Genomic DNA, 10,598 nt, shown 5'->3' on the forward strand with positions numbered 1-10,598 from the left:
CTGAGATCTTTTGTGTTTGTGTTTTTTTTCATCATTTTAAGTTCAAGACAAACAAAATGCAATCACATATTTCTCTTATTTATACGATGAACAAAAATATCAAAAGAGAATAAAGAAATGGATAGGTGTTATTTCCAAAAGAAAGATAACATATTTCATTAAACTAATAATAAATGCATGGCAACAAAAGTGTTTGAGTCAAAACAAAGGTGCCCAAGTAATGATCACAAGATAATCATGAGCAAAATATTTCCAGATTCATTTTCTAAAGCTAAATCAAATGATTTCTTTAATTCTTCAGAGTTAGTCAAACTACACTTGCCTTGGAGTTATGGGATCTTCTCTTAATGATGCTTCTTTTTCATATCCAAGCTGCCTTTTTTAGGTTTTCAGCCTAGATAAGTCATCATTTTTTTAATTAAAATATTTTTTTACAGTATCTGAATTTATTAGAGTAAACAAATCACCTTCGTCCATCTTTGTCAAAATCAATGCCCTACCAGAAAAGACCTTTGTCACCATGTACGGGCCCTCCCAATTTGGTGTCTATTTTTTTCGATTATCATGTTAATTTGAAATGATCTTTTTTAACACTAAGTCCCCTTCCCTAAAGTGATGGGGAAGAATTTTCTTATCATGTGCTCTCATCATCCTCTTTTGATATAATTGACCATGACAAAGTGCTATAAGTTTTTTCTCTTCAATGAGGTTCAACTGTTCATAACGATTTCGAACCCATTCTGCTTCTTCTAACTCTACCTCTATCAAGACTCTCAATGAGAGAATTTTCACTTTAACCAATAGCACAACTTTCATTCCATATACCGAGGAGAACGGGGTGGCCCCAGTAGATTTTTGGACTGATGTTCTATAAGCATGCAAAGCAAAAGGTAACTTCTCATGCCAATCTTTGTAAGTATCAATCATTTTCTCTAAAATTTTTTTGATATTCTTGTTCGTAGCCTCCACTGCCCCATTCATCTTTGGACAATATGGTGCTAAATTACGATAATGGATCTTGAATTGAGTGCACACTTCATTCATCATTTTGCTGTTCAAGTTTTGGGCATTATTAGAAATAATTATCTCTGAAAGCTTATATATGCATATTATCTCTTTTCTTATGAACTTGCATACCACCGATCGGGTCACACTAGCATATGATACAGCTTTTACCCACTCAGTGAAATAATCAATCATCATAAAAATGAATCTATGCCTATTCGAAGCTTTTGGAGTGGTGGGACCAATGACATCCATGCTTCACATAGAGAATGGCCATGAAGAGGCCAAAACATGCATTGTTGTTGGAGAAATGTGGATCTTATCAGTGTAGATCTAACACTTATGGCATTTTTTAGCATAATTAATACAATCACTTTTCATTGTCAACCAATGTAACCAACCCTCATAATTTGCCTAGCCATCATATGACCATTTGCATGTGCTCTATAAACTCTATCATGTACTTCTTCAATAATCATCTTCACTTCAGCTACTATCACACATCTTAAGAGCACTTGATCTCGACCCTTTTTGTAAAAAATATCTATATCTAGGAAAAAACTCATAGCTAACCTTCTGATAGTCCTCTTATCATTTTTTGTTGCATGTTCTGGGTATTATTGGCTTTTAATGTATCGCATTATGTCATGATACCATGGCTTCCCATCGATTTTTTCTTTGACACTTAAATAATGTGTTGGTTCATCTTTCACATCCAGCTTGATGGTTGGATTTCAGTATTTACTTTTATTTTAATCATTGCAGCTAGAGTTGCTAATGCATCAGCAATTTGGTTTTTTTTTTTCTAGGCAAATGCTCAAACTGAACTTTTTCGAATTGCTTGACCAACTCAGAGATGTATTTATGGTATCGTAACAACTTAGAATCTCTCATTTTTCATTCTTCTCGTAACTGATAGATGACTAAAGCTGAATTTCTAAACACATCCAACATTTTGATCTTCTTTTCAATCGCTACTTGTAGACCCATAACATAGGCATCGTATTCAGTCACATTGTTTGTGTAATTGAAATTCAACCTAGCTGTGATTGGATAATAATGTTCATCGAGAGATATTAAAATTGCCCTAATACCATGGCCTAAAGCATTAACGGCTCTATCAAAATACATCCTCTAAAACTTCTCAACAGGTTCATTTTCTTCAATGTCCATCACATCTTCATCAAAAAAATTCAGTTTCATTGGCTCATAATCTTCGGTTGCACGATCGGTAAGAAACTTGGCTATTGCACTTCCTTTAATAGTCTTTTGAGTCACATAAATAATATCATATTCTAGAAGCATAACTTGCCATAGTGTTATCCTTTCTGTCAATGAGGGCTTCTCGAAGATGTACTTACTAGGATTCAACTTTGCTATGAGCCAAGTAGTGTGATAAAACATATATTATCGGAGTCTTTTAGTTGTCCAGGCCATTGCACAACATATCTTCTCTAATGGTGAATACTTAGACTCATAATCAGTGAATTTCTTGCTCAAGTAGTAAATCGCTCATTCTTTTTTATCAGTTTCATCTTTTTAACCCAGCACACATCCCATTGAATTTTTATGTACTATTAAGTACAAAATCAAAGGTTTTTCTGGGATTGACAGCACCAACACAAGTGGATTTGACAAATAATTTTTGATCTTATCAAAAGTCTCTTGACATTTATCATTTCATTCTCTTGGAACATTTTTTTTAAAAAGCTTGAAAATAGGATCACACTTGTAGGTGAGTTGAGAGATGAAGCGAGCAATGTAGTTCAATCTCCTTAAGAAACCTTGCACTTCTTTTGGGGTATGAGGGGGAGATAAGTTCTAGATGGCTTGTATCTTATCCGGGTCTACCTTGATTCTTCTTTCACTGACCATAAAGCCCAATAGTTTTCATGATTTGGCACCAACTATACATTTAACAGGATTCAACTTCAGTTGAAATCTTCTCAATCTGTCAAACAACTTTTTAAGGTTAACTACATGATCTGCTCTTTCATGAGATTTTGTAATCATATCATCCATATATACCTTTATTTCTTTATGCATCATGTCATGAAAAAGAGTCACTATTTCTTTTTAACAAGTGGTGCCAGTATTTTTCAACCCAAAAGTCATGACTTTGTAACATAATGTTCCCAACGTGATCACAAATGTAGTTTTCTCTATATCATCTCAAGCTATCTTAATTTGATTGTAGCCTTAAAAGCCATCCATAAAGGAAAATGTGGAATGCCTAGCAGTATTATCCACTAGAGAATCAATGTGAGGTAGAGAAAAATTATCCTTAGGGTTTGCCCTATTTAGATCTTGATAATCAACACACATTCTCACTTTTCCACATTCTTGAAAATTAGTACTATGTTGACTACCCATTCGGGATATTTTGTCACCTCCAAAAATCCAGCATCAAATTGCTTTTTCATTTCTTTTTTAATTTTTAGCAGCATCTCTGGCTTCATACGCCTTAGCTTTTGCTACACTAGCTTATATTCTGGTTTTAAAGGTAACTTATGCTCTACAATATTAATGTTGAGTCCTGGCATATCCTGGTAAGTCCACGCAAACACATCCACATATTCTTGGAGTAGTTCTTTTAGCTTCTGCCTTTTAACTGGTAAAAGGGATGTACTAACTTTGACCTCTCTTTGTTTTCATCATCTCTCAAATTCACTAATTTGATAATTTCCTGGTGGGGTTCAATTGACTTATCTTCATGTTGTATTAATTTTAACAAATCAAGAGGTAGTGTGTAGTTATCTGAATCTTCCTCATTATCAAGTTCATCAACATGAATTAAGTTTTCAAAATCAAATTTGAGATTATTGCCATGATTATGTTCATGTTTATTATTTAAGATCCTACAAAGGGTAAGATGAAGAGAATATTGGCACACAAAAATAGAATGGCAAGAAAATGATACAAAGAGAAATGGAAAACAAAATGAATATGAAAATAATAAAAGAAATACGGATGCATCTTCTAAGTCTTTTATTAAAACGACAAACATAAAGACACCACAAAAAATCATCCAATGCTCATAAAAGTAATTAGGGATTTAAAGTTCCACAAAACATTACTTTTCAAAAGTTTTAAAGATAACAAGCAGCTCTACGACTTTTCAATTGTCTAGCTCAAAATCTGAAAGACAATGGTGCATGAATAGCTCTTTATCTTGACTCTTCTTTTCTTTGTCATCCATCATTTAAATGGTCAGCTCTAAAAATTCTTCTACAAATCCTGCATTTAAGGCTCCAAGCAAATCTAGGTAAATATATCCTTCCGAACAAAAAGAATCATAGAGGTATGGAATGACTACAGACTCTGACTCTAGTTCATATCTTTCAAGATTTGCTATTTTTTATTTTTTTTCATTCATCATTCTCATTCTATCCCCTTTTGTTGGCTTATATCCCAAGTTGAATCTATCTTTCTTATCATATATTGTTGGTGGCTTTATGATTCCTTGCAAGTTCTTTCCTAGTTCAGTTCCAAGTTGCCATCTCATCCTAGTAAGTTGCTTAACGACCATTTTAGTAGTCGTATATAGGTGTGGCAAACATAGTTTAGATCCTTCAACCACATATGTGGCATTGGCAATCTTGAAGGATCTATAAGAGCATTTTAGCACTTTATCTGCTGATTTCACATAAAGAGTATTTACCGATTGAGTTACCAATAAATCTTATTCTCCTATAACACATGTTAGCTTTTCTTCAACAATGAATTTGACTTTTTGATGTAATAAGGATGGAATAGCATCTGTCATATGGATTTATGGCCTACCCAATAAACAACTGTATGAAGGAGAGATATCCATAACTTAAAATTTCACATTGAAAGTGCATGAGCCAATTTGCAATGGTATTTCTATATCTCTTAGCACCTCTCTTCGGGTCTCATTAAAGGCTCGAACTATCATATGACTAGGCTTCATATAAGATCCATCAATAGGCAATTTTACCAGAGTAGTCATAGGCATAACATTGATGGATGAGCCATTATCGATCAAAACCTTAGCCATTATATGACTCTTACACTTTATAGTAATGTGAAGAGCCTTGGTACTTTCTCGACCTTTAGAAAGAATTTTTTCATCATCGAAAGAGATATAGTTTGAAATTGTTAGATTACCAACAAGCTATTCCATATATTCAACAGAAGTATTGTGAGACACATATGTTTGATTTAGCACATTCAGCAAAGCATTACGGTGTGACTTTGAGCTGAGTAATAATGATAATAGCAAAATTCTAGCTGGCATCTTGTTGAGCTGTTCTATCATGCTATACTTGCTATGTTTTATCAACTTTAAGAATTTACAAGCTTCATGCTCAGAGACTAACTTCTAACATTCTCTTTCTGAGACTGCAACAAGATTAACCTAACTTTCTACTTCTTTTCTTATCTTTGCTTCTTCTTTCTTAACTTTTTCTAAAGTTTTTGGAGTATAACATCTTTCACTTCGAGTTATACCTCCTACGTCCATTATGTTCGTAGTGTCTGAATTGATTATGATATCACAATCATACTTCCATGATACTACTTTATCATTTTGGTATGAAAAAGGGTCAAAAAACTTTAATTGTCACCATTGGTCAGAAGATAGACTTTTCTAGCTTCAATGTCTATTTCTCATTATAATAGATAGTTATCGGTCTACACATAAACTTATTCTTTGAATCAACGGTAGACACTTTAGCTTTCACCAACTCTTCACTTTTTTCGTAAAATTTTATCTGACCTATATCCATCAATTTTTGCACCTTTTGATGGAATTGATGACAATTCTTGGTAGAATGTCCCAAAGCACCTCTGTGATAATTATAGCTCTCAGTTGAGTTAATTGCTTCAGAGTAATTCTGAGGTTCTATTAACTTCAACATGTCAACTTTGACCAAGACTTCAAACACCTTAGCCATCGGAGTCTTAACTTCATCTATTCTTTCATTTACGTGGCTTCTTTACCCATCAATTAAGGCATTTAGTGATGATTTGGTATGGTTCGGTAAAGGGTTCTCATTAACATTTGGAGTCCCTTGTTGGTTGGTATCAAAGTTTAATATCCCTTCATTGATTAACCTTTGTACTTTACGTTTCAAAATAGTATAGTTTTCAGTAGAATGACCTGGATTCCTATAGTGATAATCACAATACACATTGGGGTCATACCATTTGAGAAACGGAGGTTTCAAAGGTTCAATAATAATAGGTGCAAGTAAATGTTTCTCAACAAGTTGAGGATACAAATCTATGTATGTCATGGGAATGGGATCGAAGATAAATTTTTCTTAGGTATTTCTTGAAGCTCTTGGACCACTATTAGGACTAGGTTTCCATTATGATCTTATAGGTACAGTAGGATAATTTTATATGGGTGTCGAAAAGGATGACTGAAAATAGGATGGATAAACCGGTTATGGTAATGACTGGTATAGTTGATATGGATGAGGGATGGATGTAACATGGTTTACAGAAGGGTAATGGGTCTGGTAGACTGATGTAGAATAGGGTGTGAAACCTCTGAACTGTTGCCCCACATAGTTCACTGATTGAGCTTCATTCTTTTTTTTTTAAGAGCTCTACCTTTTTTTGCTCTACTTGTCTCTCTTGTATCAAGCTTTCCATTTATTATGACATTTTTAATGATCTCAGATATCACCATATCTATAAAGTTCTTGGTTACATTGCCTATCAATTTCTCATAGCATAGTGCTTTCAAGGTATTCACAAATAAAATAGTTGTTTCTTTCTCAGTGAGGAGATGTTGAACTTGTGCAGCCATGTCTCTCTATCTTTGTGCATATTCTTCAAAGCTCTTGGTTGCTTTCTTTTCTATACCTTGTAAAGATATGCGATCTGGAGCTAAATCTCTGACATGCTGATATTGTGTAAGAAATGCCCTTGTGAGCCTTTGCTATGAATGAATACGAGTTCTGTCTAGTTAGACATATCATCTAGTTATAGATCCAGTAAGGCTATCTTAAAATACGTGTATCAATAACTTCTTATCACGAGTATGTGCTGTCATCTTACAATAATACATGGTGATATGAGTCATTGGACATTTCATGCCATTATATTTTTTAAATTCAAAGACCTTAAATTTTGGTGGAATGACCACATCTGGGACTAAACAAAGGTCAGCTGCATCTGTGGAGCCATAAAAATTCATTTTCTCTACAGTCCTAAGCCTTTCTTTCAATAACTTCATCTTCTCTCGAGCACTGGTATCTTTCACTTTCTCAGGTGTCTTTATCTCTAGCTTTTTCTCTCTCTTTGGGATCATCCAAATTAGGAACTAAGATTGGCTCAAGTGGTTTTTCCATCATAACGAGATTAACAAAATTTTAAAATTATCCTGGAACAGGTGTAAATGTCATTCCTGGATAAGGATTGGGATATCCACCAAGAGTAGGAATTAGCACTCTAGTTCCTTGAAAAAGTTGGGTCGATCGTGGCTCAAACCCTTGAAGGTAGACAGGATCTACCATATCTGATGATTGCTCTTAAAAGCTAGGATTTTCTTCCACTACTTTTCTCTTGTCAAGTTTTCTAAGCATATCCATTATTGTACTGAGATCCCCTCTTAGTTTTTCTTGAGTTTTCTCAATTCTCTCAAATCGACTGGCCTGTTCTTGCTCCATAATTTATTGTTTGAGTCTTGGTATTGTATGAATGATGAGTAGGTTGGGTCAAAATTTTTGATGGGCGAACTATTCTTGAACCTTTATTACCACAAAATTTTTTTTTTTAAAAAAATTAGAATGCTATGTGTTGAAAATTTTTTTTTTTCACTTATTTTATAAAAAATGATGTACATGATGCATGAATGCAAGTGAGAAATATTTTCTCTTGGATGAATTTCAACATAAAAATTTTTATTGATTCCATACAACTTTTATTGCATGGGATTTACCATTCTAGAGTTATATCCATAGAAGCATTTGACTTGTTCATAATGGCCCTTCACCTCGTCTAAAAAGTTCACTAAGTGTTGTCCACATTCTCCTATGGGATTGACTTCTCTTCTTAACACTTCTACTTTTTCAACCATCTCCAATGCTTTTTTTATTGCCTTGCAAACTTGATTAGTCAGGTACTCTATGTACTGTTGCCTCCCTAAGCTTTCTGCTTTCCACCTTATGCAAGCATTTCTTTCTGAATCGCATTTGAAGATCCAATCTTTTTCTTTTCTATGCCACTCATCTATTATTGCTGAAATATGGCTCTTGTGGTCTTACAGTTACGTGTTCAACCTTTGGATCACTTAGTGAAGTGATTCTTTTTCATTCAGTACTTTAAAGTACTTTTTTCTCTCTTTTGTGAGCATGACTTTCAACTTTTCCTTTTCTTTTTGGCATTCCACCAATCTTGTTGAGGTTGTAGAGTATAATCCCCTCCAATTATGACATTCTTGAGAAATTTTGATGGTCTCATCTTGCTTTTCTTGAGCCCTTCCATCGGTTCATTTTCTCTCGGAGCTCATCCATTTCACGTTGTCGACTAAAGTAAGACTTGGTGACTTTTTTAGTTTTGAATTAGGCTCGTAACTTTTTGTTTTCCTAGTGTAAATCTTTCAAATCACTATTGGCCACATCCCGTTCTTTTATGACTTTTTCTAATCTGCTCCATTGTGTCTTTGTTTCATATTTCAATTATCCTACTTTCTCAAGAAGACTTAAATTTTCTCTTCTTATTTCTTCTTTTTTAGTTTCTAATTCTTTCTTGACAAGCTTAACTTCTGATAATTGCACCTCTTTTGAAAGATTAAGCAATTGATATGAGCTATCATCAGGAAGAAGTATTATGTCTCTAAGCCGCTTTGCTTTGCAAATTTGATAATCAGGGGTGACTTTATCGATGAGAGGCCCTAACCTCATTCTTCATATTTTTTTCATGCTTGGATCAATTGCTCTGAGGTTCTTGAAGGATTCGGTTCCCATAAATGAATTCTACTTAGACCAGGCCATGAATAACAGGAACAAACAGTTTTGCACCAAATTTCCTAAGCACCATTAATGAAGTATAAATTACAATGCCCCATAGCCTTGATAACGATATCCATGGCTCGTCTCTTCCATGATACAACAAGGGCACCCGAGGCATCCAGGGCGCCATCCATTCAATTTCATCCTCAATAACCCTTCGTAAGAAAAGGACCCACTTTTTTTTAGTCTTCAATGTTGGCCATTGGCTTTTGCAAAACTCTTCAATTAGTGCTTTATTTCATAGATACGACTTGAGAAAGCACTATTCTTGTACTTGAAATGACTTCTAACCCACACATATAATAGCGATGCACATCTTATGAACCGTTCTTTTCTATTTTGTCGATAGAAATTCAATGACTTGATGGTTTTAGTAGGACTGTTGAAGCAAGATTAATTGCTTGGGTCTTAGTTTGCTTAAAAAAGTCTACCATAGTTATCTCAATGCAACCCAAAGTCTTCGAAAAGATTACCATGCCATACAATGCTAAAGCAAACACTGTCATACAATGCTAAAGCAAACCCAAGTCCTAACGAATGTCGAGATGTTCACCTTTAAACTTCGCAAAGGAATTAATGGTTTCCACTTTAACTCCCATAAGCTTGGCCAACTTTTTATGATAACCTGATTTTGGCTTTCGGGTGAATACTTTATCAGGACACTATAGTTCTATCCAGAGTAAAATTGAGTACTCCTCAATAGTTAGCACTAAATTCTCTTAATTAAAAGTAAAGCATCTATAAGATGGATCCCAAAACTATAGAGCTGCTATGATCAACCGTTCATCAATCACTACCGAAATGAAGAATGCAATCTATCTGTACTTCTTGCAAAAGCTTTTTTTTCTTTCTTCATTTAACTGACCTCAGACGGTGGCTAAGTTTTCTAAATCATTTTGTGTGAGATCTAAATGCACTTTTTTGAGTAATTTAGACACATAATCGGTAGGCAAACAATCTTCACTCTTTTGTTAAGCTTCTTTTAACCAAATATGTACCTCATTATATGGCTCACATAAGACACTAACTGAGGATGAGCAAATCTGTAGTTTTATGGGATCCATGAAAACTTCTTAGGAGAAATATATCTTAGAGCAAATATCTTGATGTAGAACTATATGATATGATTAATGTAAAAAAAGAAAAAAAATAAAACAAAATTAAGCTAGTGTGAGGTTTGAGAAAAAAATATTTTTGAGTATTTTTTTTTAGTTTTGAGATTTTTTGTTTGTTGTGTTTTGTTTTGTATTATACATAACTTTTATTTTTAGGTATTTCCTACAAGAAGTTGTAGACACCCAATTTGGTCCAGGTCCGGATCAATTGGGCCTGGTCCAAATGGGTAAGCCTAATTTTGTTTTATATTTTTATTATTTTTATTTTATATTTTATGTATATATTTTCCTTTGTATCCTATGTATTTATTATTTATTTATTTATTATTACTATTTATTTATATATTATTATTTTTTCTTTTCTTTTTTCTCTTTTTCATTTTATTTTATATGTATTTTTATTTATCTAGTTATATATTCATTTATCTGTTATTATTATTTTTTTTTATCTTGTAATATTGTTGATTTATCTTATTTTTTTTCTAATTAT

The sequence above is a fragment of the Durio zibethinus genome, chromosome 4 (genome assembly GCF_047325235.1).
Source record: "Durio zibethinus cultivar Kanyao isolate XHJ-2024 chromosome 4, ASM4732523v1, whole genome shotgun sequence".
NCBI lineage: Eukaryota > Viridiplantae > Streptophyta > Magnoliopsida > Malvales > Malvaceae > Durio > Durio zibethinus.